General features: G+C 47.4%; 1 long non-coding RNA gene across 1 annotated transcript; it reads left to right on the top strand.

Annotated features, from left to right (window-relative positions):
• On the top strand, window positions 1-24174 carry LOC142796329 (uncharacterized). The gene is made up of 2 exons (XR_012893748.1): window positions 1-310; window positions 20322-24174. It is a non-coding gene; the product is annotated as an uncharacterized LOC142796329 (long non-coding RNA).
• Window positions 24175-25931: the final 1757 nt, after the last annotated feature.

Here is a 25931-nt window from a genome sequence, read left to right as displayed (position 1 = left end):
TGGTTTGAACTTTGAAGTTTATGGACAGCGCGTTGTGTTAGGAGCGCGTGTGACAGTGTGCGCTCTGGTGTGCTTGAGGAAGTGCACAGTCATGCCGAACGGTTGGATGATGATGGGTTGATGAGTTATGTGCGACTGTGAGACAAAGCGCCTTCGGCGCCGCGTGCCCTTCCTATCTGACAACGGCATGTCCAACGGTTACCGCTGCGTGGTCGTCATGCTGCTGGGAAACAGAGTAAGGTGCGAACACCAGTAACGCAATATGTTGGTCTGAATGCTGCTTAGGTGACGCCGTTGATCGGCCGACACGGTATGTTATTTGTATGTTACAATGACATGTGCTGAACGACCGCTGGGTGTTTCAGCGGTAAGAGTTACGTGATCTTATTGCCGCTACGGCTGTTCTGTATGGCAGCGCTAGTCAACCGAGTGATAGCGCTTCTGTTCGCCATCCGATAAGGCACTTCGCACTAGTTTTTGTAGCGTGAGTTAACTCTTCAAAGCAGTGGCGACTGTCGTGTGTTTAACCCCCGTATTCAGAAACGCTGCTTGACTTGATCTTGACTTGCCACCGCTTCAATGCAGCACGAACGCGTTTCGAACGCTCCGTCTTTAGGCCGTGCCAAGGCAGCACAGACCAACACCACCTAGACTATTGACAAAGCCCCTCCAGGGAGAGCGTGACGTCACGCTAGTTGCCCACCTGCACCCCGGCCGTCGTCGCCACTCGTTCTCGTTATATCTGCTGTGGGCACTTATTGAAAGCCGGTGTTTCTTTTTTGTTCTTTTTTTGTTCCTGCGCGGTCTGCATTTGTTTACGTGTGCCTTTACACTTTAGTGATCAAACCGTAATTGTCAGAAATCCATCATACCTCATTTTTTGTTCAAGGTTTTGATTTTTCTGTCAGCTGCCTTTTTTTGTGCGGTGCTTTGGATGGTGTCATTTCGAAGTCTACAAAAGTTGTTCAGAGCGACATTTGTTGCAACACGCACTATATGCCGCACGATAGTCTCAGAGGTATGGCCATTTTCACAAGTCTCTAGCTCAACATCTCCTAGCAGTGATGTGGTAATGGAGCTTACAATGCCACGTTGGTTGTTCGACGCGAGCAACGCCTTTGCATTTTCTCCCTTGGTGAGCTTTTCGACAACAAGCGTTGTCACCAGCACCATGTGAACAGTACATGGCTGCGGAAACTTTAAGCTTCCTCTTGACAAATTGTCAATCATTGTGTTACCTTCCACATCTATGTTCCTGCTCTCCAGGACGAGCACGCTGCTGCAAAATGCGCATGACAGCTTCTTCAGAGCTGAATGAGCACAATATCCAGCGATATAAGCAACGACCTCCGTGTCATGCTTTCGGTTGGAAATTTCACCATTTGAGATGTGAACAGAGAAGTTATGTTGCGATACTTCTGTGTCACTTTCGCTGCTGATGTCTGGCTGCGGAAGCATCAGCAGCTTTTGCAGACGAATTTTCTTTTCAGACTCCAGAAGCTGCCTCACGGAAACATGATATTGTGCACCAGCAAGCTGACGGTAGCGACCGAAGCGATCTTCAAGAGTGTAAGTTTGAAATTTTCCCAGCAAGACATACTTGAACTTCAGTTCTTCTAAACAGTACCACGACTGCTCCACTAGGGAGTAGCATGTCAGTCTCAACGCAGAATGTGTTTCCCTTGTCAAGCAGCCACGGCTCATGTTGACGCTGCTCCAAGCATCCAGCCAGTCTACCATGCCACTAAAGAAAACTAGCTGTTGATCCACCGTAGAATTCACTGGATTTTGAAGGGTGTCGTTCAGTCGGCGACCTTTCGAAGGGGTCCTCACGTTGACGATTTTCCACCACGTCGATATGATGTTTATGAAGAGAGCTGTTGAACTGGCACATGTGGTTTCAAGGGCATCGTCACGCGTCTCAAGTGCGTTTGATACAAACGGATTAATGACATTTAACACCAACTTTACATTTTGTCTCTCCATAGGTGTTGGATTGATTGCCTTGGAATTTAGCTTGTAGCCAAGCTTGAGAAGCGATGTCTGCTCCAGTGCATACAGCTGCTGTACGGCTTCAAATGATGCTGCTTTCATTCTAGGCGGCCCGTTGGGCAATATTCCTGACAGGCTCACTTCAGGAAAGCAAAAGCATATTTTTTCGTTTTTTTTATTTATCCAGTTGTTCCTGATGCATTTCAGTATGTGCACAGGGTCTACGACATAAAACAGAGGCCGATTGTTGTCGGCTGGTTGAGGATATACAATGCTTACTTCCTGTTTCTCTGAGAAAAACGACATCATTTTCCGGTTGAGGGAATTGTTGTCGGTAATTACAGTAATGACCCTGAGGCCCATAGATTCCACTTCTAAAATTACTTTCTTGCAGAACTCATGTAGAATTTCGGCGGTCATTTTAGCAACAGGAAGAATGTGAAGCACATCTTTGTTTGATGACAAGAGCGACTGAAGCATGAAAACATGAGCGGTTGTGACTGCCTCTTGAGAATTGGTTGCAGATCCAACTATGCTGCCCCCTTTATAATCGAAGTGTGGCTTGATATGAATCTCATCAACCATTAGCGTCACCGTCTTTTCGTGCGGCTGCATACACTTTACTCTTTCTCGAATGTAGGAGAGGAAGTTCGCTTCGTTTTGCTCCTTCAGTGGATCGCCTCCATACTTGGAACAAACGCGGCGCAGGGTTGAAGGATGGGTAAAGTCTATGTCGACGCTGATCTGGCAAAGTTATAGGCGTGCGGAGATATTGAGTGCAGGATGCTAGAAAACACTAATGTTTCAGCACTGTAGCGACAAATGGGGGCAGCGAGTGCGAGAGCTATTTGCCCATTTAGCAAGCGAAACAAAGCACCGTGTTCTTCGGTCGTGTCACTGTCTTGGGACAGTTCATTCAATAAGGAGCCGACAGGCTGCAACATTGACGCTGTTTTCGACGGACTTACAACTTCAGGCGTCTCAGTCATGTGGTTTTCCAGCTGCTGGAGCAGTGAGGACAACGTACGGATGTCGCGCACTGCGTCTGGAACTGCGTCTCCGCAAGGTAATGAAACCAGCTTGATCATACCTGCTGACACTGCAAGTGAGAGATCAGCAAGCACAGTGACGGAAAACCTCACGTGCGGTGAAGGATTATCTTCGATGCGGAGAAACATCACACAACGATCGTTGGCCTTGATGGTCCAGAAATCATTACTGCATACTGCAGAAAGCTTGCCTCTTAAGTGTTCGAAAGACGACACAGCATTTCTCTCCTCTTCGCTTTTTTTTTGCGTATATAGAGTACTTAATCGCTTTGCTCAAGGCCTCGTCTTCCATTCGAGCTCGTTTCGAGACAGGAGATTCTCGACGATTGCGATTCGTGCTCAGGTAGGACGGACAGTTCGGAAACACCGATGGTATAGCATTTGACAATAGGCGCACCCTCTCGCTGTCGACTGTTAATGTCCGTCCCGACGCTGCGTCGAAATGTGACAGCTTTGTGATGAAGTCAGCCTTGAGCAAGTGGAGTTCACAGACCTGCGCCAAGCATAACAGTGACTTCATTACTTTCATACGAAACAGACTAATTGGAACTTTGACATGAGCCTGAGTATTTCTGTTTTATTTTAGCGCACTGCCCTACCTGAAGCGCGACAAAACTACCATCACCACTCACGATACTCGCTCCGTTCAACAGTAACAGAGCCAGAACGCCAGTAATGCGATAGAGCCGGTAAGACAACAAACTTCAGCAGTTTCTCACCTTGGAGTGTATGCTTGGTGTGAAATCCTTTCGCGGAATGGCTTTTATCCAAGACTTCTTCCGAGCTTCATCCTTGGGGAATGCGAAAACACGCACTTTGGGACCACTGTCATAATTGCCGCGGCACCCGCGAACACAACAACGTCCCATGTCGCACTGATAGATGTGTAATCACATACTCACAAATACACCAATAAAATAGGACACGTGGGAACGGACGAAGACTCGGAGAAGTGCGATGCAGCACCAAGCCTAACGCAGTCTAACCAGCGAAGCAGGTAGCGATGAAAGGCAAACCTGTCGTGGCTTGTCCGCCGTTCGGGGTAAAAAAGTGCGCGGGGTGACGAAGACCACCACCTGAGCGACGCGTCCTCAACCGCTGGACAGTCGGTGATATGCCCGAGGAGGAGTTGAGGCTGCCACCCTGGATCCGGCGAAGGACGACTCTTGCGACGCGTCTCACGAACAAGTAGAAGATGCCGCATCTTCTACTTGCCGCATCATGCGTTTAATTTACATATTTGCAAGAGAAGTACATTGCAACGAGAGCGTACAGACGCGCCTTTCCATCACAAGGGCCCAGAGTGCACTCGAGACGAGCGGACCAGCGAAGTCCAGAGAGAGAGCACAGCGCACTCCCGACACGCTCCTTTTATAGCCGGCCGTGCACGCGCTAGACGCCGACTGTGTGTCCCAGCGACGCTGATGTGCATTTCCTGTAGCACACACAGACGCCTCCCGCGTTCCTGCAGGACGCGGACAGCGTTTGACCGTTGCGCCGATGAGCGTCCCTTGCAAGCCACCTCCTTGCTGTGCCGGTCATAACATTGGACAACTAGCGTGACGTATGCCGTCTGGAGAGGGGTATGAACGGGCCTTGTGAATAGTCTAGGTGGTATTGCACAGACTCGTTGCGAACGCGCTGCATTGAAGGCGGTTTCAAGTCAAGTTCAGGTCAAGTAGCATTTCCGAATACGGGATAAGCCTCTCGAAACGGTGAGACCTGAGCATGTTGGCAACGAAATACGCAAGAATCAGTGCAGTGCGTGTCTTATCTTAACAACAACAACAACAAAAAACGCGCATGCAGGGACAAGCGATATGAGTTGACACAACGAACGCCGATAAACAACGGCAAAGGCGAACAACGGCAGATAACAAGGAAACGAAGCCTATATCCAACCAATCCCCTAGAGTGATACGTGCCATTGCTTTCGAAGGAAAAATAAACAATAAATCCGTCTCGCGTGGGGAGCCTACGTTAAACATAACTGTTGAGATATTTGAGTTATTCCTAAAAGTTAATTGGCCGTTCGTTAGGGAGTTTTATAATGGCGCACTGTGAGCTCTGGCAGTGCAGTCGCTGCCACTGCGCACGCGTTGAATTTGCGCCCGCACTTATGTTCTCGACATTGTCTCGACAATGTTAAGATGATTAGAAGGTGAGCCTCCGGTTAACGACATATGTTTCAATAATGTCTGGTTAACAATGATCAATCTGTCCTGCGTAGAAGTGGCCGCAACTGACCGGAACCTTACATACCACACTTGTGTGGCAGATTGTGAGAAGAGCCTGCACCACTACTGTATCGCAGGTACTTGTGTGGCAACCAACTAAACAAATATCAGTTCGCTTGCCCGTTACCGTTTTTTTTCTCGGCGCAGCGGCACATATATTACCTAGTTTATCTGCAGCCGAACAACATTAGTGCCTTATCAGCTTTCTTAAGCCTGTGAAATGGGCAATGAATGTAAGTAATGCCTATTACATGTTTCTTCCTATTGCTTTTTGCAATCATGCTCGGGATAAACAAAACAGTCTTCCTGAAATTCTCAACGACAGTCACCACAGCAATGCGAGGAGCATTTACATCTAAGAGACTTTTAACCTATTTGTGAAGATGGGCATTCATTTTGCGCCCACACGACTTGGTAAGGAAAGCCTTAATGCATGACACAGGCTGTTGCGTTTTTTAGAATGCTGCTATGCTACGACGTGATTTGACAGTAATTATGAAGAAATAGAATAAGACTACCGGTTGATGTGGTTCTTCTGATAATGTCAGAGAAATATGTAGAAATTGTATTCATTATTTCGAACCAATTCTTAAGTAATGTTCAGCCTTCCTTCGTTTAGTTCAAATTTTTCACTCAGTGAGGTAACCACGAATTCAAAGTCCTTACCAATACGAAATTTCAAGTAATCATTCACGTAACAATAAAGCTAACATAACTTGCCAGTGTGTTACATCGCCGAACTCTGGGACACAATCTCCGCATGCTTGTGCTGGCATCACCGAGCACATGACACCGAGTGAAGCTGTGCGGCTCTCGCATTTTACGCCAATTCCGTACCTTGCAATGGAGATTCATGTGATATTTCACTGTGGCATGAGAACTAAATGTAAATGAGATAAAAATGACCAGAAGCGGGGGAGTAGTGTTTACCAAAGGCGATCGCAAACCCGAGCGACCGCATGGCAGAGCCGTCTAAAAAGTGGAGCACATGGCTTATGCATGCATAAACAGGAAGGGCCTCAAGATATTGAACGACATACTTGTGTGTGGGCATTAGTTCATAACAGGCAAGTTATGTTTCCAAATCTCGTGAAAAGTTGTTTCACCCATTATGTGTCACACCATGGGCTCGGACTATGCAGACTTGGAGAAATGCCCTGAATGATTCTCTTTCATTAGTGCAAGGCAAAGGATCAGAACACACGCGCTACATAAAAGGATTCATCGCGCGAATGTAAACACGGTATGGGCAACGAGGTGGATGTGCCCCGAGGGCCCGGTTATGGTAGACTGAAAGACAAGAATGTCACTTGCAAGTTATATATAAGGGGTATGCACTTGACGTTGTCCGCAAAGATTACTAGCGTTAAGGTTGCCATTTTGGAAGTCCACACGCTTGCTGCACGTGCAAAACACTGTGCTCTTACCGTGTCTGAGGTGGGTACGGCAACTTTGATGTCCGGAGACCTCCGAAACACTTCCTGCACACCGAAGCACAGACTGCAGGACGCACATGCGAACAGACCTCTAAAATGGCACTACGGCAGTGTTGTCCCCTTTTGAATCTCTTCTCAGTGCATACCCCTTTTAAAATTACCTATGCACCTGGTAAATGTTTGCAAATCTTGTAAAGGTATCAATCGCTGAGAATCGGAGCAACCTTAGGAACAATGAAAATCTCAGATTTTTGCACATAAACACCTTGCTTCCAGCCTACCAGCATTGACTTTCAATATAAGGAAATAATTTTTAGAAAGGGCCCTGTTGTGCGCCTTTGCAATTTTTAGTCATTGTTTGTGATGTCTTGACTTAGTTCTTGTGCGTGTGGCTGCATGTCCAGTCTTCTAGAATTCATACTGGCCAACTAGCTCAACTCTGCTCTTCTAAGCAACTGCCTTCTGTTACACTGTTTGGTCCTGGCTTTTGTATTTGTGAGGCCCCGTTGTTGGAAATATCTGGGTATCTCTTACTGTTTTTTTAAATGGTAATCCATGGCGCATGCATGTATTCATCAGTTCATAGGGAAGACTCAAACCGCGTCATAGATCAAGCATATCAGTAGTGTGTTAGCTGCACTTCACAACTTTTTACAGGCATGACCAAGCAGATTAAGCCGACATTGTGTCCACATTAGTAGGCACTGTGGCGAAACCGTTAATGCTATTGGGCAGAACTATTTCATTTTGTCAAAGCTCACGACATAGTGAACATTTTCAAGGTTGCATGTCCTCTGAACGACTGTGCACTGTAGCATTGCCTCTTTATATTCTCAGCAACTGCTACTGCATTTACATGTTGCCAGAAAAGTGTATCTCTTGGTGACGCTCTAGAGACAAAGGCAGACCTGGCTTGCTGTTCATGTCCACAATAGTCCTCTGTGAAAGGCACAGGTGAGCGCATGTGGCCTGTACTCTGCAGCCGCTGCCCAGAGTGCGAATGAAAGCACGGCCGTTTTTGCCGGCATCTAGTAGCAGCCAAGAGACCAGGGAACATTACACGCTGCACTGCAAGAGTGGCAACGTGGGCTTTTTGGTAGGGCATGGAAGAAATACCAGTTGTAGTTGCTAAAAAGTAGCATATGGACAGAGCCAAAATAAACATCGGCAGCCTTTTGGGATGGAGGGCCGAGGTGGGGGGGGGGCTTTGTAGGCAAGGATAAAAAATTCTGTGGATTGACAATAATATACACAACTGGAATAGAATTGATTATTACCTAAACTAGAAAAGCAATCATGTTTAATACCCAGGGAGCTTCTTTATAGTCAAGATAAGTGACAATGTTCGGACACTATGCCAAAGACCGCATGACAATCCCCCCTTGGCTGTAGGTTGCTGACCCTCGACCTAGATGACAAACAACACTAAAAGGCCCACCTACTTAGCAACCATGTAGCAGGGGAGGGAGGCTCTAAATAATCAATAGGCCCTGCTGGTTGCTCCCACTTATTTCAGCTGCCAGTACATGGCACCAACAGCAAACAAATTAAAAAGCTCTGGTGCTGAGTAACCAAATGTCTGGCATATACAAGCCATTCGAGTGGCGGTACAGTGCATACATGAAGCCAAAGGCGCATACGTATGCATGGCACTCAAAACATTGCTGACCTGTTACCCTTCTCGCTCTTGCGGCCGACAGAAGTTTGATATATGGGGGGGTGCAATAGCCGCGCTCATCGCGCCAATTTAATACCTCTATTTCAGTGCTGGGCTACGCTGAAAACATGAAATTCGCCGATATTGCACCATGCTCCGCCAAAACACCTGATTGGTCTCAAAATTTTTTCAGTTGCGATAAATTCAGAGAAAAATGGGAGGCCACATTGGCCAGCTGTAGTGTGCGTCATTGGTCAATCCAGAGATCCAGGTGCGCAGACCCTGAACTCATTAGGCTAGCAAACTCGTGAAACGCGATCGACCAGTTGGAGTATTGACAACGTGCACCCATCGGTTCACTGACAGCAACAGATATTTATCGGCTATGATGATGCAACGTCAAGACAAAAATGTGTTGCCATAGCCAGCAACACCGAATAAAAATTCATTGTTGACTAGGAAATGTGACTAGCAAATTTCCTAGTCAACAATGAATTTTTATTTGGTGTTGCTGGCTACGGCAACACATTTTTGTCTTGACGTTGCGTCATCATAGCCGAAACTCACATTTCCTAGTCGGCAATCGCGGCTACGGCATGTTAGCAACTAAAGTTGGAACCCTAGGCCGCTGTTGCTGCGCGTGAACGCCGGCCCTGATCGCGGCCATGTTGCTATAGCAACGGCACATGCGATGATGACCAGTGCCGTCGCCGGGTCAATGGGTGCGTGCTTTTGTTACATTATCTTAGTCAAACATGCCTTGCAAGTTAGCCAAGAAGTTGTCTACAAAACCTAATTTCATCGTAAAAAAAAAGAGGGGGGGGGGGGGAGGGCAGCAGTTGTAAAATTTTTCGGCCTTGTACTAAGACTAAGTTGTGCAAAACGCAGATTAAGCCACCTTCGCTGCAGTATACAGTGACCTGTGGAAAAGCGTCTTAAAAGGTACTGGCAATTATTTGGAGCAGGGTATGACATTCCTGCTGCCCTGAAGGAAAAACAAAATCAAACAACACTGCCTGCCAGTTTCTTTTTTTTTTTCGCCAGCCGTACTTCTCAGTTTTATCAATCTCCTGAATCTCAAGTTCGCCAGCTTGGCAGATCCACATTGGAACCCTCAAATGTGGCAAAGACAGTTGTGGCAAAGTTTACTGTGGACTTTATCATTGTTTGCTGAATGGGGTGGCTCAAGACACTACTTTTATTAAAATAGCAGTGCTCTCATTCACTCAGCTCAATTTAGGCGATGCTGAATGTTTCTACATTTTTTTTTCTCTAAATATAACTCTTCTTTTCACTGCGAAGAAACGCCTTGCACTGTCATGCTAGCAGACGCCCCTCAATTCAAACACGAAACTTCCCAACTCGAGTCCGGCTGTAAGCATGTGTCGTGCTTTTCCTCTCCTAGTAATTTATGCTGTTTTTTTTTTGTGAAAGGTCAAGAAGATCTTCCTCGTTAGGTCGAGATGTCTACAGCGCGTGCATTCCAGTCTGCGGGAGCAACATTTATCTGGTGCGTACTATTGCGATGGAAAGAAATGTGAACCACGGAAAGTATGGCTTTCGACTCATTCTAAATCTGCCTTGCCTTGACTGTCGCTAGGCAAAACTTGTATGCGCGTTGGTTGTTCGGCGTAGTACTGGGCGCATGCAGGGCCGGCTCATGCATTACGGCTGGCTTCGTCGCTCGTAGTCGTGCCGTTAGCGTTTCTCCGGTTCCCGACGTCCGCGTTGCGCAGAGCAATGGTAATTTCCTGTGGCATTATCCCCCCTCTCAAGAGGCATCGTCCCGATGCTTTCGATGATAATATATGCAGCGTTTATGTCTCGGAAGGTTTGTAAGAGCGAAATGGTTGTACAGCAAGCACAAGGGGTGGCTAGTCTTCGTACTCGTCGTAGTACGGTTTCATGCGCACAATGTGTACACGCTCGGTGGGGTTGCGTCGTTTGGAATGCCCATGTCCTGTAGGCTTGACTTCATAAACGAGGTCGCTGAGTCGCTTTACTACCTCGTAAGGACCGAAATATCGACAAATGAGTTTTTCAGACAGGCCTCGTCGTCGTACTGGGGTCCATATCCACACTTTGTCACCAACTTCTTACCGTGTTTCACGTCTTCCTCGGTAGTAGCGGTCGGCATCAATTCGTTGTTGGTGACATATTCGGTACCTTGCTAATTGACAGGCCTCCTCTGCCCTCTCTATATAGTCATCGAGATCAGAAGGGTAGTCATCTTGATCTATAGGTAACATAGCATCCAGTGTTGTGGTAACTACACGACCGTAAACTAGTTGAAATGGGGTAATCTTGGTAGTCTCTTGTACGGCGGTGTTATAGGCGAAGGTGACGTATGGTAAAATTTCGTCCCACTTTTTGTGTTCGACGTCCACATATGTAGATATCATGTCAACTAGAGTTCTGTTAAGGCGTTCAGTCAGGCCGTTGCTTTGAGGGTGATATGCGGTAGTTTCCTGTGAACAGTGTGGGTCATGTTCAGCAGGCATTCCATGAGTTCTGCCGTGAAAGCCGGTCCGCTATCGGTGATTACAACAGTTGGAGCGCCATGCCGTAGCACTATGCTCTATACAAAGAATTTGGCGATCTCAGCTGCCGTTCCTCGATGCAAGAAGTCTGTTTCCGCGTATCTCGTTAAATAATCTGTCGCTACAACAATCCACTTCTTGCCAAGTAAAGATGTCGGGAATGGTCCAAGGAGGTCCATTCCAACTTGTTGGAAAGTGCTTTCGGTGTGGGTCTATCGGGTGCAGAAGGCCCGCTGGCTTGGCACGAGGCGCTTTCCGTCTTTGGCACTCGCGGCATGTTCTGACATAGCGCTGTACTGAAGGCAATAGCTTGAATAGCTTGGGCCAATAATAGTGCTGACTAATTCGTGCAAGTGTTCGAGTGACCCCCAAATGTCCAGATGTAGGCTCCTCGTGGCACGCTTGTAATATTTCTTGCCGCATAGTTGCGGGAACGACAAGCAGAAACTTTTCACGATTCGGCTTAAAGTTTCTCTTGTAGAGGACATTTCCTCGGAAGCAGAATGATGTGAGGCTTCGAGAAAATATATGAGGTGCTTGTACGTCAGCTCCTTTCATTTGTTTGATGAGCGGGAGCAATTCTTCGTCCGCATGTTGAATTTCAGCTATCTGAGAAGTCTCGACAACAGCCACGAATGGAAAGTCCTCTTCATCTGATAGTGTTGTGTCTGCAGGTGCCCGTGACAAATAGTCGGCGTCGGTATGCTTCCTGCCAGATCGGTATACCACAGTTATGTCAAATTCTTGCAGTCTGAGGCTCCACCTTCCTAGTCGTCCGGACGGGTCCTTGAGGTTGGCGAGCCAGCAAAGGGCATGTTGATCGCTGACTGCCTTGAATGGTCTACCATACAAGTAAGGCTGGAACTTACTGATGGCCCAGACGACGGCAAGGCATTCTTTCTCTGTGGCCGAATAATTGGTCTTCGCCTTTGTTAGAGTTCGGCTGGCGTATGCTATCACCTTTTCTTCGCCATTCCGCCACTGTATTAGGATGCATCCTAGGCCGATGTTGCTGGCGTCTGTGTGTATTTCCGTGTCAGCTGTTTCATCGAAATGAGAAAGGATTTGGGGCTCTTGCAACCGTTTTCTTAATTCGTTGAAGGCACTTTGTTGCTCTGTTTCCCACTGGAAAGGTACATCTTCTCTCGCAAGTTTCGTCAAGGGTTCTGCAATCTGCGAGAAATTTCTGACAAATCCTCTATAGTAAGCACAGATACCTAGGAATCTCCGTACTGACTTTTTGTCTGCTGGCACCGGGAACCTTGCAACGGCGGCTGTCTTTTCGGGATCAGGGCGCACACCGTGGGCGCTGACAATGTGCCCAAGGAATCGAAGTTTTTCGAAACCGAATTGGCACTTCTCTGGCTTGATGGTTAAATCTGCCGAACGGATTGCTTCTAACATTGTTCGCAGGCGCTTGATATGCTCCTGGAATGTAGCGGCGAAGATGACCACGTTGGCAAGGTACACTAAGCAACACTGCCACTTCAATCCGGAAAGTACAGTGTCCGTCATGCGTTGGAACGTTGCTGGCGCACAACAGAGACCAAAAGGGAGAGCCTTGAATTCATAGAGTCCGTCCAAGGTAACAAAAGCAGTCTTCTCGCGATCACGTTCATCAACTTCGGTCTGCCATTATCCACTTTTCAGATCTAGTGATGAAAAGAACTTGGCGCACCGAAGTCTGTCTAATGTGTCGTCAATACGCGGGAGGGGATATACATCTTGTTTAGTCACAGCATTTAATTTCCGGTAGTCGACGCAAAACCTTAGCGTGTTATCCATCTTCTTGACAAGTACTACAGGAAATGCCCACGGACTGCTAAAAGGTTGAATAACATCATCTTCAAGCATCTCCTGTACTTGATTCTTGATGACTTCCCTTTCTTTTGGTGAAACGCGGTACGGGTGCTGGCGTACCGGCCTGGTTGTCTCGTCTGTTACGATCCTGTGTTTCGCAATGGTCGTGCGTCGTACCTTTGAACTATTGGAGAAACAGCTCCCAAATTCCCGTACAAGGTCGTATAGCTGTTGACGTTGGATCACTGAAAGATCAGGATTTACGGATATTACGTCATAGACATCAGATGTTGGTTTCATATCCGTTGACGTTGTTTCAAGGCTGCATATTTCTGTGGCTTCACAAATCTCATGAAGAAAGGCTATGGCTGTCCCCTTTGCGATGTGCTGTAACTCATTTCCAAAATTTGTCAGGAGGATGTCTGCTTACCCGTTTCGTTGCTGGATAATTTCTCGTGCCACACAAACACCTCTGTCCACATGGATGTTTTCCATGTGGACAGCAACATGGAAAACATCCATGTTGCTGTCCACCACACCTTCGTAGTCACCAAACGTATCATTTCTGACTAGAACCATTACACTGCTCTGCGGCGGTACAGTCACATCTTCATCGACGATGCGCAGTGGAGTGGTGTATTGCTCGTCTGCTCGAGCTATCTTTATAGCTTGTTTCGTCAAAAATGATGCGCTGGACCTTTGCAAATTCATAATGGCACCATTTGCTTGCAGAAAATCCACTCCGAGTATAACTTCTCTCGAACATACGGGCAGGATAACAAAGTCACCAACGTAAGTGAAACCTCGTATCTCAACTCTTGTGGCGCATCTGCCGAGAGGCGTAATAAGGTGACCGCCTGCCGTACGTACTTGAGGTCCACTCCATTCGGTCAGAACTTTCCTGAGGCACTTCGCTAAATCGTAGCTTATCACAGAGTAATCCGCACCGGTATCGATTAAAACCATGAGCTCTAGCCCGTCAATCACCAACGGCAAGTCTGAAGTTAATTTCTCATTACTGCACTTCTTTACCTGGAGACAGTCGTCGTCGTCGCTGGTGTCGCAGTGGAGGATCTTCGTATTTCGAATCACCAGCGGCCTCGCCTCCACAGGTCGCCCACTTCAGTTTCTCGGGTTTGGACGAGGCGAATGATGTCTAGGTGCGTTTGAAAAGGAACGTGGGCTTGGCGAGCGCTGACGTAGAGGGGATGGTGACCGCGGTTGATGACGACGATGCAGGTCGAAGCTCTAACGTGAGCACAGGTGTTCCTCGATGTCAGACAGCCTTTTGCCGTTTCGCAGACACAGTGCGTTGACCCTCAAATCCTCGAAGACCAGCTTGACGATATCGGCAAAACCGGTAAAGATGGTCAGCCTCTCTAGAGTGGAAGCACAGGGCCTACGTTCCGCATCTCGCCATACATCGCTTTTCGGAGGTCTTGTCTCTGTTGGAAGAGGTGCGCTGCGAGTTGCCTGTACGATATGGCGCGGGCTACGTGTTGTCAGTGCATAAGTACCAGGTGTCTCGATAGGCGCACAGTGGACAGCAGGCCGCCTGAGCACCTAAGAATAAGTTACCGCGCGTCGTGTCAATGGTGCATCCCTTTGCAGCTCCCGTATGGCCTGCCGAATTTCTTCTCGGACAACACCCGCAATAGACAGTTCCGGTGAAGAGGGTGGCTGCAGCTTGCGTAGTTCCTCCCTGACAACTGACCGGACGAGCTCCCGCAGAGTGTCAAGATTATCGACGTTTGCCGAGAAGATCCCTGCTGATGTACAGGCTACGTCACGATTGTATTGCTGGGCTCTCTGCTGCAGCGTCGTTGTTGCTTCCGACCGAAACTCAGCAACAGTGCGCGGCGGATTGCGAACGAGTCCCGCGAACAGCTCTTGTTTTACCCCATGCATGAGATGACGCACCTTCTCGTCCTCAGTCATGTTGGGATCAGCTCACTTGAACAGGCGGGACATGTCTTCTATGTACATAGCGACAGTCTCATTTGTGCGTTGATTCCGTGCACGAAGAGCTGCTTCTGCCTTTTCCAGACGATCATTGTTGCCAAACGTACACAGTAGCTGCCGCCGGAACTCTTCCCAGGACGTCAAAGATGTGTCGTGGTTTTCGTACCACACTCGCGCTGCGTCTTCCAAAGAGACGTATACGTTGCGCAACTTGCCTGCTTCGTTCCATTGGTTTATGTTCGCCACCCTCTCGAAGTGATCCAGCCAGTCTTCGGCGTCCTCGAACGGGTCACCATGAAACACGTTCGGTATGATGGGTTGGCTGACAATGAGCTGTGATGGTGCAACTTGGCTAGTCATGGTGGTAACATTTCTTGTTTCCGTCGCTGATGCCCTTGGCACAGGGGGAAGTGGCCCAAATTCTGGTGAATCCCCTCGCATACGACGACTGATCTGTTGGTGCACCGGCGTAAGCTCCACGGCTTGCGGATGGTCAGGGCTTGGACTTTGCTTTCTCGTGGGGTTTGGAATCATCTAACCCGCACATCCACCAGAAGATGTAACGAATGTAGCAGCCTCACAACAAGGATGTTCTATTTACACGGTTTATTAAGGGCGAACTTGTGCCCAAAGTGAACGACGCACAGCAATCAAGAAGATCCAAGGGCGGTAGTCCTCGTGAGCCTCTGTCTTGAGCACCCTTGTTCTCTTCTTCACGCGCCTTGGCTGTTCGGCGGAGTACCGGGCGCATTCAGGGCCGGCTCGTGCATTGTGGCTGGCTTCGTCGCTCGTTGTCGTGCTGTTAGCGTTTCTCTGGTTCCCGACATCCGCGTTGCGTGGAGCAATGGTAATTTCCTGTGGCAATATCACACACATCATTCCATGGTGCTGCAGCCGTAGCCTCTCCCTTTCTGTTGAAATTCTCATCAGGAATAGCCAAGAAAGTGTAGCTTGCGTGCAGGTCAACTCTCCTGATTTGCCCGGGAGACTCCCGGTTGCCGACTTGTTGGCCCGATTGTATGGTTGCGGCCATAAATCTCCTAATAAACTACCTAAACTTAACTTGAAAAAACCTTTAGTAAAATGAAAACCAGTGGTAAAGAGAACACAAACATTCAAATGCTTGCTAGCCTGGTACTTCCTGTCATCGGTCGGGCTTTGTTCCTTTCACTAGAAACACGCACGCACGCACCCCAGTTACTGACACATTGGGCTTGTCCCCTTCGTTTTATGGTCCACTTAGGAAAGGGCACAGTAACAATAAGCAGGCTGGAACTTATCCATAGTACCAGTGCATCACCCAAACTGCATGCCTGCTTCGAATGCTCCAAGTTCACTGGCGCAGGGGCTGTGTGCTGGGTGTAAGCTTTCTATGACTTTGTCTGGTATTGTACATTCAAGTGGTCCTGTATATATATTGCTTCCATTTGGTCATCAAATGACCTTGCTAGCAATGGGATTCCGCACTCAATGTAGTGCTTTATTTGTCCAACAGTTTCACAAAAGCCTTGACTGCTGGGAGTTCTGGGTTTGCTAAATAAAGTGCTGCAGGAATCTTTTGAACTCGAAGGAAACAACTTAGATGAGGACGATTTCATTGACCAATCACAGGAGTCACTCAAACAAAATTTTCTGCTCCTCCCCCTCGTTTTGCAAACGGTCTCCAGATTTTCGAAGCTCCTAGACTGGCAGGAATTAGCTTGGTAAAGATAAGTTTGGAGTACAGTTTTGCGGGATAGCACTGCACCTCTCTTTTTGAGAAAGCTTCACGTCAAAATGTGAGCAAGCTGAGGTGTAGGCGTCCCTGATTTAAACCGAAGTATGTACTTCAAAGAAACAATATATGACGCTGAGGCACCATGCGGAAGTCAGGCAGAATGGTCGAAGTTGACTTTAAAGCTGCTAAAAGAATTTTGTCGATGGCAAGGTGCAGGTGTCGTACCAGTCAGGTTGATTTCAGATGATAAAAATAGCACTTACCTTGATTGTGCTTGGGCCTCCTTTTAGATGCACAGCAGCTTAGGGTCAAGTTCAATCCAGTGTGCGCATGGACTCCCTCACTGCAGATGAACGTCAACTCGCCTTCTCTCTCCTCACCTACGCTTCTCCTCACTCGCCTTGCTATGTCAACCCAGGGAGCATCGGTTAATCTATGCTCCCTCCCCCCTCTCTCTTCTTTAGACATTCCTCCCCGTGATGTTCACACTGCCATTGCGCTCGTGTGTCCGCTCCCCTTTCTTTTTGTACACTCTCTCGCAACACCGATGCAGGCAGTGCCTGCTCGTGCTACACAACTGTGCTAACAGACTGCTCGCGCTACACAACTTATCATTGGCCACTCCGTATATATAGGCACTGAATCTTGATTTCTAAGGCAGTGCCGGTGGGAGATTCCTTCTATTGTGGAACAATAAAAACTTCCAGCGTGTGTGTTAAGTAAAAGCGGATTGCGGGTCTCTGCGTCCAATCAAAGTTTCCTGCCCGTCCTTGCCCATAAGCAGCGATTGGCATGTTATACCGCTCCATCACTGCACGCCTTGCGCCTCCCTAGGTTCCTCTCCTGCGCAATACCCCGATGAGCGCCAGCGTCAACGTCGCTGCCAGTGTAAGCGTTAGCACCCGCTGCTTCGCATCTACACATAGTTCCTTTTAGTGGGAGATAGTGTACTTTTTTTTTCAATATTTGCTGTATTGTTACCTGGCATCTGCTACGCACACTTCTAGCCACGTAACCCTCCAAAGCAGCACAGAAGCAGCACCTTCAGAAGCTTATTCGAAACTACGCCGGTACAGGAGAACACCTCCTAGAAGAATTACAAAAGAAGCTCTGTGGCAATGCACCCACTGGGGCTTCAATTCACACCAAAGAATACGCTGGCGCACCAAACACTGAACTCGACCGGCCCTTCAGCCTGGCTGAACTGCACACAGCCCTAACGAAGCTGACAAGAAATACCAGCCCCGGAATAGACAGGATTGTCAACAAGCACTTACGCAACCTACTGCACCAGGCCACCACGGCTCTTCTCTGATATTACAACGACTGCTGGGATAAAGGAGAGCTACCTGCGGTATGGAAGCACTCGGAAATCACCATGATCCTTAAGCCTAATAAACCAATCGGCATCGAAAACCTACGCCCGATTTCTCTCACCTCGTGCGTGGGAAAGCTGTTCGAACACATGGTGCACGACCGCTTAACCCAGTACCTGGAAGATGGTGGACACCTATGGGACACCATGTTTGGCTGCAGGCAGCATCTTTCGACGCATGACATGCTCTTACTACTCAAAGAAGACCTCCTTGATCACCTCACCCATCGAAGAAAGTACTCCATACTCGGAGTCGATGTCAAGGCGGCCTTCGATAACGTCAGCCACGACGCGATCCTCAACAACCTCGAAGGCGTTGGCTGTGGCATTAGAACCTACACGTATGTGAGAAACTTTCTGACGGACCGTACGGCAACTGTGGGCATATGCAACATCCGCAGCGAAAGCTTCCAACTACCGAAAAAAGGAACGCCGCAGGGTTCGGTCATCTCGCCGTTACTTTTAATGTGGCTATGATCAATCTGCCAAAAATTCTCGACAAAATACCTGATTTACGGCACGCGATTTACGCTGATGACATCACGCTCTGGACCAGGGCTTCGAACACTGGGAGACAAGAGACCTGCCTACAAACCGCCGTAGATGCCATCGAACGGTATCTCAGAAACTGCGGTCTCTGCTGTGCCCCCGAGAAATCCGAGCACCTCGTCCTCAAAGCGAGAACAAGAGGCAGACCCCCTCTATACGACGAGCCCGACCCCCTCTATACGATGAGTCCGACCCTAACGTAACGCTGAAAGGGACCTTAATTCCAAAAGTTGAGACCCTGCGAGCGCTTGGAGTTCACATCTACAAGGATGGATCGGGAGCTGCCACCATACCGAGACTCCAACGGACACTATCACAACTCGCGTACCTCGTCAAGAGAATCGCGAATCAACGAAATGGACTCAAAGAGCACGACACGCTACGTATAATGCAAGCTCTGTTCACCAGCCGCATTACGTACGGCACGCCGTACTTGAATTTGAAAACCGCTGAAATTGAAAAGCTTAATATCATGATAAGAAAAGCCACTAAAGTAGCCCTGGGACTTCGCCAATGGCCTCTACCACACGTCTCCTAAAGATGGGCGTCCACAACGCGTGGCAAGAGCTCATCGAAGCGCATAGGAACAGTCAGATAGAGACGCTCAAGCTGACGCCCACGGGGAGGTCGGTGCTCCGGTACCTCAACTACAGCGACACGTTCATCGCCGATGCAGACCGGAAAAAGCGCATCCCACTGTACATTAGAGAGTCGCTGTCCATCGCACCTGTTCCACGCAACATGCATCCTACTTTCCACAAAAGTAGACGCGAGGTTAGAGCTAACGCTATTCGACGAAAGTTCAAGCAAGACCCGGACGCCCGCTACACTGACGCGGCCAAGTATTCGCATAGAAACGCGTACGCTGTCAGCGTCGTCGATTTTCAAGGCCGAGAATTAGCGTCGGCCACGGTCAACGATCTCAATTCAGACGCCGCAGAAGAATCGGCAATTGCTCTAGCAACCACAACATGTACAGACGCCGCGGTGATTTTCACCGACTCACAAGCCGCCTGCAGGAATTTTGCTAAGGGCCGTATTTCAGCCAATGCCATCAATATTTTGAAACAGCGAAGCACTCGACTCCCATACACTTGTGCATTATGGGTGCCAGGACACGAGGGTCTGCAGGGAAACGAAGCGGCCCACGGCGCTGCCCGCGAGCACGTCAGCCGGGCTGCCCCCTGCCCACAGGACATTCGACCCGTCGTCGAAGAGACGGAAGTTGTTCAAAACACCTACTCGTCGTTACTCCAGCATTACAGGCTGGAGCGACGAGTATACCCTCTACCACACCTAAAACTGACAAAAGAGGAAAGCATAATACTGAGACGCCTGCAAAGCAGCACATACACACATGGGGCCCTTATGCACCGTCTCTATCCAACGAGATATAGCTCTATGTGTCCGCTTTGCAACGTACCGGACACCCTGGCGCACTTGCTTCTTGCATGCCAGTGTATTGCCAGACGTAATCTGCAACAACACATGACTGATAACGAAGCAGGACGGACGAACGAAGACCTAACCGAAACGTGGGAGGCGAAGCTCGCCCTCGAGGACCTGGAAGACCAACAGCAACTCGTCACCAGGGCCAAGAGGGCAGTAGAAGCCAGAGGGTTCCTGAACTAAGGAGCCCTCCCACCTCAGGGTGACACCGGACATTGCTCGGGGCACTGTTTCAAAATAAACGTGTACTTCTCTCTCTCTTTGCTGTATTGTTTGACTCATATGCTATAGCATTTTAATTTTTTTTGAAGATATTTCATTCAACGTGTATTTTTCTGACACCTCCCTTCACTGTTGCTAGGCACATGGGTTCCATACCTCTTTATGAAGGTAACATTTCACTTAGAGCGAAATTCATAACTCTTGATGTATTTATGTTGATAAGAACATTGCAGACTTCCAGCTAGTCAACCCCCCCCCCCCCCCACACGCCCACTATTCCACAATTTGATGGTTGTTTTGTCACAAAAAAGTTTTTTTTTTTTTTTCATCTTTCAGGTGTCAGCATAGCCATCGACTGATTCCATATGACTTCTGTGAGCATGAATGGGTGTGCCATTGACAAGCCAACATTCTGGAGCTTCAGCTTGGTTCCTGAAACACGTCTTCACCTCTCAGGTTTGAACATTCTGATCTATGGGCATGTTTTGAGATTTCGTGAAAGTACCCTACGCAAACTATGTGCAGGTAAGTGTCCATAACAATAAGTTGTTGCTGCAAAGTGCAGCTGCACTGTGTGCTTGTGTGTGCTAAGACAAGTTCACAAATGTCGGTGCTAAACATATCGGTCATAACCATAAACACATTTTCGAGTGGCACTCTAACACACTTTGAGTGAGGCCTTGCTGATCTAAAAGCGGCGTGGGGCAAACTCGCAAGCTTCCACTTTATGCCTCGGCCTGCGACACCTGAAATGCCTGCAAGTGGTACATATCATATTTATTTGCAGGCCGGTCGACCCGTGCGGGGTTGCACGTGTCGTGATGCTTGAGTCTGACTGATGTACTCATTGAGGAGACATGGACCTTTCGTTAGAAACAAACGAGCATTTAATTGCAAGGGCAAGGCAAGAGCTTACAAAAGTTAACAGAATAGAAGACAACAAAAATACGCGACGAAGAGCTTACAAAAGTTAGCCGAAGAAGAGACAACAAAAATGCACGACGAAAAGAACTGCTACAAAAGGAACTATGCTCCAATAGAATGCAGCAGGTACAAGTAGACACAACGGGAAATGTTAATACAATAACTGCACATGATAGAACTAAAGGAGATACAAAGAAGAATTACAGAAAGATTTGCTCGCACTTCTTAGTTTCAACGTGCGACGCAGCGCACATAACTGATATATAAAGCTGGGTATAATAAAATAATGATCGAAAAAAATTATTGGAAATAGTCCATATGGACCAGTCTAGCTCGTGGTTCACGTGAGAGAGGTTCTGGGGGTGTCGCTGATGGTCTTGCCAGCTTAGGCAGACGATGAGGGTTCCCGGTGTTGCAGGCGTCTCAATATCTTGCTCGGGACGCTCCATGTTCGCCGCCTATGCAAGACCCGCGACACCGACGACTGCGCTTTTTGCTGGGTAAACGTCAACTGCCCGAGCAGTCAAATTCTCTTCTGGGCATATGCATCCCCCTCGAGGTCATTTTTCCTGAACAACTCTGTGCCTCTCTCAGTACAGGTGTAGGGAAGACACGCCGGCGCCGGTGACTAGTAGATTGTCTCCGGAAGCTTTTCCCAAACACAAAGGTGCGACGGCGCACGAATGAGAATGCCGAATGTTTGCAACAAGAGCAAGCACTGGCTGTATTATAGACCTTTTTCAGGCTCCTAGCTTCCAACCTTCCTGCAAAATGTGGACACAGATTGTTTTTTTGGCCCATGTGCTGCTTGAGTCACAGAGGGAGAGTGTAGGGTGGCTGGGGGGTGTGGACCCTCTCTGGGTGGCCTCATGAGGGGCAGGACCTTCCCCCTCCCCTGACACGGGCCTGGAATATTCTTTTATAACTTGCCTTAGGCTTTCATGCATTGCCAGCAAAGTGTCGGCCATCCTTTCCAGCTATTTCACAGAGGATTGTTTATGCTCATTCTTTTTCATGCCTTTAATACTTGGATTATAGGGTAGTGACAAGTAGAGAGTCTGGCACCATGGTCACATTGAGAACGAAGTTACTAGATCACTAAAGCTTTAGCGTTTACATGGCTCTTGTGCAAAATAAGTACAATATGTATGTGTATGCATCAAGGAAATAAAGTTTTCGTATGTAACATACACACATTTATGTTCTTGATACTTTTGATAAATATTTCCTTCTTTTGCTATTTTGTGTGTGTGTGTGTGTGTGTGTGTGTGAGAGAGAGAGAGAGAGAGAGAGAGAGAGACTCACACTGTTGAGTGTGCTCATGAGAGTGCTGCGATCGCCAGCGTGTCTTATGAGGTAAGGAAGCAAGGCAGGGGTGAGAAAGAGGGTACAGTAAAAGCTCAATCATTTGGATTTCTAGCGGCTGAAAAAATGTTCGAGTTCCTGCGAATTGAATAAACTTGTTCACTCACCTAATGTTTGAATTATCGAACAGTCAAAATAGTTTTTTGTGCACACATTTACTTTACAAAGTAATTGTCGATACTTGTTCATTTTCGAACAGAAATTTATGCGTACACAATTTTTCTGAACCCATCAAGGTGCTTAGCAGCTGGCATGCTGTCTGTTGTGCCAAAATAATATTCTTCAAGGACAGGGGCCTCCGCGGTTTCCTTCACAGTACAAGGGGGCTTGTGTTGCTCACGGCGTGTCTGCTCCTCTTCAGGCTCTTCATTCTCGGATTCATTGCCATGCATCACTACCTTGACTATTGCTAATCAGTAGCAATGCCATCATCAGTGCCAATATTATCATCTAGTGTCACTGCATCAGGCATAAGCACTTACGAAGTCCTGTCCGTCATCGGCACCATTGTTTAGTGACATGTTGGCTACTGTGGCATCGCTGGAGTCTGGTACAACAAAGTCACTGTGCCTGCAGTAATCAAGCTAAAAAGAGTCGTACTTCTTCGACAAAACAGTGTTTAACACTGTTTTCGACGTTCTTCGTCGGTGTGTAACAGGTCAGCACACTAACAGGAACAAAACAACAAGATGGCGCTCACACGCAAAGACGTGCAAGCAGTTTGAGCTGAAGTCAAGCCAAGTCAATAATTTATATCCATGGCGATGATGCGTTAGAGCGAGCTTTACTTTTGCTCTGAATTGTTTTTTCTTCATTTTTAAGCACCGCCAGCGGCCCGAAAATCGACAAACTATCCCATTTATATTCACACTTGTCTGGAATAACGAATGCCTAGTCTCATAGAGTGATGCGTTTATTTACAGGGACCAGCTGACGTGTCCAAATGAATATATTTTCCAAATAACTGAAGTCATTTGAACAAGCTTTTACTGTATAGATATAGCTGTCTGTAGCGGCCTTTGTGCATGGCCTGTCGCTAAACTTGTGGTACAAATAGTTTGACAATACTCTACCCTGAATGCTGACATAACTTTAAAAAAATGTTTCAGGGTCCCTCTGATGTAATGGCAGGCTTGCTGCAGCCTACTCTTGTGTCAAGCAGCTCAGTTCCGTCACAAATCTTAAATGGCAAAATTGTCCTCTGGGCCATCAGGGGAATCTTGTAGCACCATTTGCTTGTTAATAATGTGACGATAGGACATGTGCACTGTCAATCAGGTGGGGATGATCAGGAGGGGAAAGTGGTTGATTGGCCAGCGTAGGGTAACTCGACCCATATGGCCATGCAGGGTGGCTAAGAAAGATTATGCATGGTAGAGGCCTAGCTCCACCCAGTGACATGTGAGTAAAACATGCAAGCCCTGATGTCCTTACAACATACCACGGGTCGGAAGACACACAGCACTGACCTGTGACATTTGCTGAATCTTCTGCCTCACTTCTGCAGCAAGCTGTGTGTGGGTGCAAGCTGTGCTAAAAAAAGGTGGTACAGCTTGTTCTCAGCAACTGAATTATGTTGTATTGCATGCTATATAGATGATAGTTCACCAAGGTCCGACTGCAAAGAGCCACTTACTAGCAGGTTAAGGGGATAGGTTTTCTTTGGTGATGATCGTGGAAAGCTCTATTTCGTGGCTCACAAGTGATAAAGAATCTGCTTCTTTGTCAAGCATCCTTCGAGACTTCTTTTTGCGGCGCAGGAAATGTGGCGCATGGACATTTCCACTGCATTTAACACTCTGGACCAGGGAAAAACTGACAGTCTCAAAGAGTTCTATGAAAAGGATTTTTTAAAATCAGATGAACAACATATCCTCATGTGTTATATATCAAAATGAAGTGGGATAATCAGGGTGAACAGTAAAAGTGCCTCAAACAGATGTTTCGATAGAAGGAGCTATCTTGGTTAAAGGCACCTAGTCCTCTTTGGCGTGTTAACTTTAAGGGGGTTAGTAGTGACGTCATCTCTTAGTGGGGGCAGGTGTCCCTGTTGGTAATTGCCATCTGAAAGAGAAAAAAAAAAAATGATAAAACAGAGCAGTGCAATCCTTGCTTAATTTTAGGTTAGGTTGTAATGATTCAAAATGTTCTCAAACTGTGGAAAAAAACAAAACACGCAAAATAGGAGCGGTGTGCTACAAAGCGCTGGTCGCTACAGACACGAACAAAGGAAATAGCATAAAACTTTGAAGCTGGCAGACAAGCGTCGCGTCCGGCCGTCACAAAAGGTTGCCGACAATAGCGGCGTACGCCTATTTCCGAACAGCTATGAACGGGATGCACAACAAGAAAGTAGTTACAAAGGGGGGAGAAGCAGGCGGCGTACTTCTAAATGCAAAGTTGTCAAAGGTAAGCGATTCCGTGTGGAGTCTGAAGAGCACGTGCTTAATGAGGAAGGCAATTGGCAAAAATATGCTTTGACTGTCCTCGCCCTCTCAGCGGAATTGCCTCAAGAATTTGGCTACATGTTTGCCAAGGAAAAGGAAAATTGAGAATGCAAAGGAAATGAGCAACGACGACGGAAAGATAAAAAGAAAGAGAAAGAAAAGGTGGGGTAGGGGTAGTTGAGAGGTTCAGGTTGTAGAGGAATGAATCTCGTCTACATCACACTGATTACTGATTTATTACTGATTATATACAAAGCGAGTGATGGGAGGCCTTACGAGCTTGTCTCGTCCCTTGGAAGTGTCTGGTGGCGTGATGGTGTCTCTTGACCCCAGGTGTAACCCAAAACGCAGTTTATGTTAGCCGCGCCCTCCAGCAGCATACGACAGTTGCTCGTGGTTTCCAGACGTTGACGGCAAAACTGAAACTGGTTTACCCTGGAACTGTGACCCTTTGAGGTAAACAGACAAAAAAAAAAAAAAGGACACAAAGAACTTTGTGGGTTGGCAACGTCCTTGACGATGCAAGGTAGGAGTGGTTTTAGAAGCAAGGAAAGAGAAAAAGAAGCAGTGGTTTGAAGGTTCTAGAAAATAACAACTTGTTAGTTATATGTAGACTCATGCATATGTATAAATAAAATTTTAGAAATTGAAGGGGAATATTAATAGAACGATACGTAGGCTAGGAGCGATTTCATGTAATACCAGTTAAGTCTGAAGGTTAAACGTATCTTGTCTCTTTAAATATTGCCACAATTATGCTGTGGCTTTCAGTGATTCCAAATTTCCACGTGCTACATTGATTCCGGATGGGTGTAGGGACCTAAATCTGTGTATCAAATATGATTCCATGTATTTTCTCTCTCGTGGCGACCGGAAATTAGTTTGTAGAACGTAAAGCTTCGCTTGGTGGAAATTGTGGTCCTGTTGGTTGAAGTGACCGGCTACTGCTTTTGGTAAATTGTGTTTTGTGTTTGCAAGGTGGCTGTTCAGTCTTACATTAATAGGCTGCCCAATTTCGCCTATATATTGTTTTCTAAAGGTGGCACACTCAAAACGGTATATTAGGTTGTTTGAAGTGCAGGTGAAGCTCGATGTGACCTTGTGAGTGTAATCAGATGCTGTGCTTTTTACGGCGGTAGCCGGCTATATATGTTTACAGGTGGAGCATCTGGGCTGGCCACAGACATTGTCCTAGTCTTTGCTTTAAGCT

This window comes from Rhipicephalus microplus, chromosome 2 (genome assembly GCF_043290135.1).
Source record: "Rhipicephalus microplus isolate Deutch F79 chromosome 2, USDA_Rmic, whole genome shotgun sequence".
Lineage (NCBI taxonomy): Eukaryota > Metazoa > Arthropoda > Arachnida > Ixodida > Ixodidae > Rhipicephalus > Rhipicephalus microplus.
Note: the sequence above shows the minus strand (reverse complement) of the source record. Positions and strands in the feature narration are given on the sequence as shown.